Below are 10,287 nucleotides of genomic sequence, written 5' to 3' on the forward strand. Positions count from 1 at the left end.
GAAAATTTTCAAATTAATAGAAAAGTTGAAGGAATAATAGCCTGTGTACCCTCATCTAGACTCATCAACTGTTAGTCTTTTGCTATATTTGCTTTCTCTGTGTTTCTGCATAAGCAGGGACACACACACTCTCAGAAACTAAAAGTTCTGAGAAGTATCTCATCTGTCTCTCTTTATCTGACTATTGCCATTTGCCCCTTATCGGGTTCTAACAACATGGCCTGTTTTCATTTTTTTTAACCCTTTGAAAATAAGTTGCAGGTATTTTACTTTTCAGCACGCAATTCCGTTGAACAAGGACGTTTTCTTTCATAAACATACTATTATCACACACAAGGAAATATATAATTCCATAACGCTATCTCATGTCCAGTACATATTCAGACCATATTCAAAATTTTCCAATTGTCTCAAACATATTTTCTAGTTGTTTGGTTGTTGCCGTTGTTTTTTCTGTCTAGAATCCAGTCTTGCATTGCATTGGTCACTTTTAACCTACATCCCAGTTTAGGCCTGTTAACTTATAGAATGCCTCACATTTTGGATTTGTCTGGCTTTCCCCTTCTAGTTTCTTTTAACGTGTTTCCCTTTGCCCTATATTTCTGGAAACTTAAGCCTACAAGCATAATTAGATTTAATTTTTTTTTTTTTAGCCAGGACACCCCATAGATATCATGTACTTCACTTTGCATCATATCAGGAGGACATAATGTAAGGCAATCCCACTATGAGTGATGCTAAATTTAATCTTTCCATTGTAAAAAAACATTTACTCATTTGGAATTAGTAAGTAATCTGTTGGGTGATACTTTGACATCCAATAAACATCCTGTTCCCCTCAACTTTTATATCAATGGTTTTAGCTTTGTGGAAGTTATCGGTATCAAAATTGAGTCACTTAAGTCATATTCTTTCAAAATGCGGCTGAGAAGCCACGAAGAAGGAGCCCCTCGCACATCTATATCTGTAATAGAAATTATTGCAAGAAATTCCTCAAACCCGCACTATTCCAGATAAGCCACTTGCAAAGGACACTTGCCTAACAATGGCTGTCTCCAGTAATAAGCCAGTGCCAACTCCTGCAACAAGCCCCTGTAGCCAATGGATTTGTTTCAAAGCAGCTTACATGGATGTCTCCTTTTTTTTCACTTAAAAACTTCCCATTGCCCCAGCCTCTTTGTATGTGCCTATGCCGAATCGCATTCTGAATGGCAATTTCTTGCTATTCCCAAGTAAATTCTTTGTTTTGGAGAGTCAGCCTCTCTGTTGCTTATTTTAGATGGACAGCTTTCACTGACAACCACTGCCTGAATCAATTATTACGTTGTAGGCAATGCAAGTGCTTTTAATTTTCCGTTTGAGTGACTGAATAGGTCAGTTAAAAAAGAGTAGAGACAGGGCTTAAAAGGAAGAAGAATATCTAAAAGCTGACAGAAATCACCAAGGGCTTGGAGATTGTGTTCCTACACCATGTGTAAAAATGATCTCATTTTATAAGTATATATGTTTCTTGGCTGGATTTCATAAGACAAGTATTTATTCATTTCAACTCTTATTTAATAGTGGCTGTGTGTGCCAGAAATTACACTAGAAATATAGAGATAAGACACGCAGTTCCTACTCACAAAGAGCTTCCTAATAAGAGAACTAAGGGTACTAAGATGTTATAAACACTTGATAGAATAAATATAGGATAACAGAGTGGGGCAGGTAGAGGATGGAAAAGGGTTGCTCTAAGATGTGAATAATCAGTTCCACCTGAGTCAGACAGCTGGCCAGAAATAGGTTCATGGAGGCGATATTTGGGCTGAGTCTGGAAGCAGGTTAGCTACTCACTCAATGGACAAGAGACAGAAGGGTGCTGAGTGAATAAAGACATGGACATCTGCCATTGCCTCTCAATTGTCTTCATCCTTATGTCATCATGGTCCCCAAGACCTAAAGTGGTCATTCTTAGAATGATTCCTAAATCATTGCTTTCCTTTGTGTGGGATCCTCCAATCAACAGATGTGAGCTTTGTTTGGGTTATTTATCCCTGCTCTCTAAGTGGTAATTTGGCTCTAGGTCTGGATGTAAAGCAAGCTACAATAAATTAAGATTTTTGCTGTGAGTGACAGAAAACCCAGACATTAGTAGCTCAAACAAGTTGATTCTCTTTGCCTCTCTGTGTTTCTCTCTCTCTCTCTTCTCTCAAGTATGGAAGTAAACAGCCTAGGGATAACATAGTACTTCACATCTCAGGCTTCTCAATCATGTTTCTCCAACTGAAAGTCTGAGATGACTGTTCCAGTTTAAGCCATCATGTCCTCTTTTCAGCCAGCAGGAAGGAGGAAGGGCACAGAAAAGGGCATACTTTTTAAGGACGCTTCTTGAAAGTTACACGTATTATTTCTATTTACATTTCACTGGCCATAACTAAAAGGCATGGCCACATCTAGCTGCAAAGAAGGTTGAGAAATGTAGCTAAGAGTTATTTTGCTACAGAAGGGAAGAGGTTTAGGGAACATCCATCAGACTTGGCTATGTCTGTTCACAGGTGGCTAAGAGGGTCACTGAGGAGCAGTTAGTGGGGAACAAAAAGGAGGCTCTCCAGGCATTGGGGATGGCATGGGTTAATCTTTAGAAAGATGAAAACAGGCCATATTCTTAGGAAAAAATAAGGGGAAATTGAGAATAAAGACAGGCAGATTAAATACTTTTCAAAACTTCAAGAAAATTGTTTTTATTTATTTGGCCTTCTCTGAAGGTGGTAGTCCCAAAGTGAAGAAAGCATAAGTTTTGGACTTATTATTCACAAAATTGGCTGAGTGTGATGGCTCATGCCTATAATCCCAGCACTTTGGAAGGCTGAGGTGGGTGGTTCACCTGAGGTTCAGGAGTTCAAGACCAGCCTGGCCAACATGGGGAAACCCCGTCTCTACTAAAAATATAAAAATTAGCTAGGCATGGTGGCACATGCCTGTAATCCGAGATACTCGGGAGGCCGAGGCAGGAGAATCACTTGAACCTGGGAGGCGGAGGTTGCAGTGAGCCGAGATCACGCCATTGCACTCCAGTGTGGGCAACAGAGCAAGACTTTGTCTCCAAAAAGAAAAAAAAAAAAAAGCCTACAGTAGTAACCTGTCAGATATCCAGATTACTGACTTTATTGGAACTTTGTTGGAATATATTACCAACACTTCATTCATTCATTTTTTTAATTCAATAAACACGTATCATATGCCAGGCACTAAACTAGGTCAGAGGATGCAATAGTGAACACAGCAGAACAGTGGTCCCAGCCCACACAGTACTTATATGAGACAAATTCGAATCAAATATTCACATGAATAAATCTAAGCCTGCAATTGTGATAAGTGCTACAAGAAAGGAAATAAAGTATAATATTAAAAGGGTATTGCCTTAGTCAGGGAGGTCAGAGAAATGTCCCCAGGAGAGGTGATGCTTGGGCTGAGGTCAGACGGAGAAGTAGAGTGAACTAAGTGAAGGGGTGGGTGGCTAGTGGTGAGAGAGTTTAAATGTTCCTGACAGTGGAGGGAGAACTGAGCAACAGTTCCCATAACAACGTAACAACATGAAGCCTAGGACAAAGTGCAAAACACTACCAATAGTTTGCTACTTTTCATGTAAGCAAGAGGGGAAATAATATACATTTCTGTTCATTTCTGCAAAACCCACAAAACCAGAAGAATAATGAGATTGGTCACTTACAATGAGTAAGCAGGAATGGATGGAAAGAATGGGGCAGATGGAAACAGAGTAGAAGGGATATGGGGGAGTGACATGTCTCTGAGTATAACTTTTGTATAGTTCTGACTTTCAGCACTATGTTAGTGGCATGTATTTCCAAAGGAAATAATTTAAATTAGCCAAGATGTGAGCAAAGACAGACCCAAAATGAAATATCAGGCCAGATGCAGTGGCTCACCCCTGTAATATTAATGCTTTGTGAGGCAAAGACAGAAGAAACACTTGAGGTCAGAAGTTCAAGACCAGCTTGGCCAACATAGGGAGACCCTGTCTCTGCAAATGATTTTTAAAAATTAGCTGGGTAGGGCCAGGCACAGTGGCTCACGCCTGTAATCCCAGCACTTTGGGAGGCCGAGGCAGGCAGATCACGAGATCAGGAGATCGAGACCATCCTGGCTAACACGGTGAAACCCCGTCTCTACTAAAAATACAAAAAAATTAGCTGAGCGTGGTGGCGGGTGCCTGTAGTCCCAGCTACTCGGGAGGCTGAGGCAGGAGAATGGCATGAACCTGGGAGGCGGAGCTTGCCGTGAGCCGAGATCATGCCACTGCACTCCAGACTGGGCGACAGAGAGACTCTGTCTCAAAAAAAAAGAAAAAAAATTAGCTGGGTAGGTTGGGCACAGTGGCTCATGCCTGTAATCCCAGCACTTTGGGAGGCTGAGGCAGGTGGATCACTTGAGGTCAGGAGTTCGATACCAGCCTGGTGAACATGGTGAAACCCTGTCTCTACTAAAAATACAAAAATTAGCTGGGTGTGTTGGTGTGCGCCTGTAATCCCAGCTACTCAGGAGGCTGAGGCATGAGAATCACTTGAATCCTGGAGGTGGAAGTTGCAGTGAGCCGAGATTGCACCACTGCACTCCAGCCTGGGCGACAAAGTGAGACTCCATCTCAAAAAAAATTAGCCAGGTATGGTGGCATGCACCTGTAGCACTAGCTACTCAAGAAGCTGAGGTGGAAGGATCATTTGAGCCCAGGAGTTCGAGGCTGCAGTGAGCTATGCTTGGGCTACTGCACACCAGCCTGGAGTGAGACCTGTCTCTAAAAATTTAGATAGATATAGATACACACACACACACACAGACACACACACACACACACACACACACAGAGTACCATAAGAATCCAACTGTGTTACAAATGAATAACATGCTAAGATAGATGAGAAGGAAAAGAACTAACTCACAGTGGTATGGGTTAGCAATTGTGAAACTAAACATTCTGGAATTGAGTAAATAACTGAATATATTGTGAATAATGAGAGCTAAGTTTCTCATTGTCAGAGAAAGGGTTACAAATAAAGAAAGGAGGAATGTTGGAATAAACCCTGTGATGTTGGATTGGAATCAGAGATATCAATATGAATTCATTATTATATACACACAGACACACCCACAGATACAGAAATAGAGGTATGTATATTTGTACGCATTCACATATTTCCTAGCTATCTGCTGAACCTGAAATCAATGACACCTCAGTAGTTACAAGAGTCCTTAGTGCTCAGATCTTGGTTTCTAAATACCATTCTCCAATTAAAGGTAGTGGAGTCCCTCGATTTCCAGGGCTGGTTCAGGAAAAATGCAAGTTGAACCCGGAGCATCTTATGGTGCCAGAAAAAATGTGGTGTCCAAAAAATTAGGCTGGGCATCGTGGCTCACGCCTGTAATCCTAGCACTTTGGGAGGCCAGGGCAGGCAGATCACTTGAGGTCAGGAATTCAAGACCAGACTGGCCAACTTGGCGAAACCCTGTCTCTACTAAAAAAATTTGCAAATTAGCCGGGCGTGGTGGCAGGCGCCTGTAATCCCAGTTAGTCGGGAGGCTGAGGCAGGAGAATCACTTGAACCTGGGAGGCGGAGGTTGCAGTGAGCTAAGATCACGCCATTGCACTCCAGCCTGGGTGACAGATGGCCAACATGGCGAAACTCTGGCTCTACTAAAAATACAAAGAAATTAGCTGGGCGTGGTGGTGGGTGCCTGTAATCCCAGCTACTCGGGAGGCTGAGGCATGAGAATCACTTGAACCCAGGAGGCGGAGGTTGCAGTGAGCCAAGATCACTCCACTGCACTCCAGCTTGGGTGACAGAGCAGGACTCAGTCTCAAAAAAAAAAAAAAAAAATTATGGGGACGTGAAAGGACACAGGAGCGGTTCCAATGGCCAAATCTGGGACAAGTTGAAAAACAAAAATGATAATGAATAATCATTTCATGAAATGGTAATGAATAATAGTAACCCATCAATGATAATAAATATCCATGAGTCTATATGGATGTAAATAAATAAATAAGTAAATGGAGGAAAATGGACAGCTTTTCCTTTCAGAAGAATTCCATTAATAAATGTAGAAAGAGACAAACACCATCGGCATAATAGTTTCAAGCAAGAAGCATCAATGGATGATACAACTAATGGGCAAAATATGATGAAAAACAGACTATTTATATATTTCTAGGATTATCTTGCTACAAGATACTTATCCATTTCAAAGGGAAAAATACTAACTTTACCATGAAGGAACCTGGTAGACACCACCTTAGTCAAGTGATGAAAGTTAACATCACCAGTAACAAGGCAAACTGACATTATGTGTCTCCTGATAGGATGCACTGAGGCGGAGAAGAGTACAGTATCATGTCTGTGGTATTCTTTCCAAAAATGCATTATCAGAATTTAATCACAAAGAAAATTCAGAAAAGCTCAAGTTAAGGTACATTCTAAATAACTCTCCAGTGCTCTTCAAGTGTCAAAGTCATGAATGTTAAAGAAGGATGGAGGAACCATCCCAAATTAAAAGAAACTAAGAAGACATGACAATTTAATGCAATGTGGGATCTTGTTTCAAAAGGAAAAAAAAAGAACCCAACTAATGGCACAATTAATACAATTTAAATAAGGTTTTTAGATTAGATAACTGTATTGTATCAAATTAAATTTCCTGGTTTTTATAATTATAATGTGGTTAAAATTGTGAACATTTGGAGAAGCTGAGTAAAGGATATATGGGAACTCTTTGTATTACTTTTGTTTCTTTTATTCTGTCTGAAATTATTTTTAAATTATTTTAAAATGTAAAGTTTAAAATAATGCAAAAGGCCGGGCACGGTGGCTCATGCCTGTAATCTCAGCACTCTGGGAGGCCAAGACAAATGGATCTCTTGAGGTCAGGAGTTCGAGACCAGCCTGGCCAACATAGTGAAACCCTATCTCTACTAAAAATACAAAAAAATTAGCCATGCATTTAGCTTGTAGTCCCAGCTACTTAGGAGGCTGAGGCAGGAGAATTGCTTGAACCTGAGAGGTAGAAGTTGCAGTTAGGCAAGATCACTCCACTGATCTCCAGCCTGGACGATGGAGTGAGACTGCATCTCAAAAAATAAGATAAAATAATGCAAAAGACTTGTAATGAACTGTTCTGTTATTCAAATACAGCAAACTTGTCAAAAAGCAAACAAACAGGCTTGAGAAGTAGGTAGGGCTACATGTGGGCACTTGGTAGCCATGTTAAAGGATTTAGGCCTTGTATCTTAGGAGCAATGAGAAAACACTGAAGAAGAGGTCGGGGCATGGGGTCAGTATATCTGTGAGGTTTCCAACAGGAAAGAGATGGCATGCTCAAAACAGATAATTTGAGGAAGATTTGTTTACATAGAGATTGGGTAAATGATGCTCCTGACTATGTAAATGATACTCCTGACTTCTAAATCCTGACATTATCATCAAAAATAGGAAGTTTTCTAAGCTTACAGTTGTAGTAACATTGACATTTTCATTTGAGAACACTCAGGCATAATTTGAGAAAAGGATGCTGACAATTCTAGTGCCTCCTGAAAGATGTAAAATAAAAGAAAGATTTTTGTTGTCATGTTTTACTATGAGGAAATATGTAAAACATGCACATGATGTTTTATTGATTTTATTCATTATTGTTGCTAGTTTCTGGAATCTTGCCAGAAGGCTCCTCTAGGTTCTACAGGTGTTTTGTGCGTGTGCTGGGTGCTGGCTTCAATGGTTCCTTATGGATGTTTTCGAAAAAGCTACACCACTTGACTTCTCTCTTGTGACTCTTCCTACCATCATTTATTACTACTTCCAAGTGCTGAAAGTTTTGCTCTCCTAGTGCTAATAGCTCTGGGAGTCAACCTTAAACGGTCTAGGAGTTTTTATAATTAGTAGCCCCACTGAGCAATCTGACTGCCTTCATGAGGACTATGTGAGTCATCTACTTTTATAAGTAGGGTATGCATATTCCTTCAGGTCATCTCTCAGCTTCCCATCACTGTTCCTCTGACCCTAAACCAAAATCCCAAGCAAATTCACCTTCCTGCTCTCTCCAGCCTTGTTCTTTTTCTTCCTAAGACAGATCTACGGTCTCTTTTGCTGGACTATCAGCCCTAAAGTTTCCACCATTATTTATTGCAGGGACTCTTATGCACCCAGTGTTCCTAAGGGAAGTTTTGCATATTAAAGTCCCTATTATAACTGTAATTGATACTTTTCTGGTTTTCAAAAATAGGTGGTTCTCAAAATTAGAACTTTTCAGCTGGGCAATCCTCACTTTATAAATACACATTTAAGAAATTGTAATGTCTTTTAAAAGTCTATTTCTTCTGGAATATGATTGAAGTTGGCCTGCAAGATCAAATTAGCTTATACACAGAGGCAAGATATATTTTTACCTATTAATTCCAAAGGAATTAATAGAGGTTACAGTGAGCCGAGATCGTGCCATTGCACTCCAGCCTGCACAACAGAGTGAGTTTCTGTCTCAAACAACAACAACAATTTAGTTATGGAAACTTCCTTTTTCAGCTAACATTTTTATAATGAAAAGGACTAACTTGAAATATGCTTTTATGCCTCTTGAAAAGTACGTGAGTCTCTGGCTTTTTCTGAAAATCTGGATGCTGCATAAGGACATACACAGAATGTGTTGGCCAAATGTGACAACACAGATGGACACTGTGTGGCCCATGTAGAGGTCAGCTTTTACTTTCTGCCTTTTCCATTTTTCAGTTCATAGGTTTTCTATATTCCTTTGTCAATGTCTGTTGGTTTAGGTTCCTTGGGCAAACACTTCCCAATTATCTTAGCTTTTTTTTTTTTTTTTTAGTGGCATTTTAGGGGAAGAAAGTGAAATTTCAAGAATTAGAAGAAAAATTTTAACTTCAGTTGCCAGTGACTAATTAGGGGACTAAAAATTAGGAGTTTCCACTAGACTTCATCTAAAAGTTTGATTCTTAACCTGTTTTCTAGTGGTTTTCTTAGTAAATTAAGCCTCCTCACTCTATCTATTAGAAGAAGTATTGGTATTAAAGATTAATCTAAGAAATATGTAATGGAATTGCTTCAAAAGCAGTCCCCAAAACAAAACTCATTTATTGTAGAAAGAGATGCCTAACTTTCACAGTTATTAAATATATACATTGTTAAGTACTAGAAATTCAAGATGATTCAGTAATAACTGCATATCACTTATATTTGGGAAGACAAAACATGTTTTTTGTTCCTTTAAATTTTACTTTGTTGGAAAGCAAATGAGTTGTTAAATATGTGCTGGATTTGGATTCAAATATTAAATTCAAGAATTTCAGGTTATTTTGACATACTTCTGTATACAGTTCCTTAAATGTTTTATGGTGCTTTTTTTTTTAAGTAGAAAGGATTTTTTAAACACTCAGTTAAAAAATTTAGTTATAGCACATGGACACAGGGAGGGGAACATCACACACTGGGGCCTTTCAGGGGGCTGGGGGCAAGGGGAGGGATAGCATTATGAGAAATACCTAATGTAGGTGATGGGTTGATGGGTGCAGCAAACCACCATGGCATGTGTATACCTAGGTAACAAAACTGCATGTTCTGCACATGTACCCCAGAACTTAAAGTATAAAAAAAAAAAATGAGTTATGGGTCGGGCATGGTGGCTCACGCCTGTAATCCCAGCACTTTGGGAGGCTGAGGTGGGTGGATCACCTGAGGTCAGGAGTTTAAGACCAGCCTGGCCAACATGGCGAAACCCTGTCTCTACTAAAAATACAAAAATTAGCTGGGCGTGGTGGCTGGCGCCTGTAATCCCAGCTACTCGTGAGGCTAAGGCAGGAGAATCGATTGAACTTGGGAGGTGGAGGTTTCAGTGAGCCTAGCTATGAGATAGTGCCACTGCCCTCCAGCTCGGGGGCGACAGAGCCAGACTCTATCTCAAAATAAATAAAAATAAAAATAAAAATAAAAGTAAAAAATAGCAAAGCATAGTGGTGCATGCCTGTAGTCCCAGCTACTCAGAAGGCTGAGGTGTGAAGATTGCTTCAGCCCTGGAGGTCGAGGCTGCAGTAAGCCATGATCACGCTACCACAATCCAGCCTGGGCAACAGAGTGAGAACCTATCTCAAAACAAAAACAAATTATAGCATATATATATATATATATATATATAAAATATATATATTTTATATAATATATATTATATATACATACACATGCAGAATATACACATATATATTTTTTTGTTTGATGAAGTGAATATGCATAT

Source organism: Hylobates moloch, unplaced genomic scaffold (genome assembly GCF_009828535.3).
Source record: "Hylobates moloch isolate HMO894 unplaced genomic scaffold, HMol_V3 SCAFFOLD_2, whole genome shotgun sequence".
NCBI classification, from domain to species: domain Eukaryota; kingdom Metazoa; phylum Chordata; class Mammalia; order Primates; family Hylobatidae; genus Hylobates; species Hylobates moloch.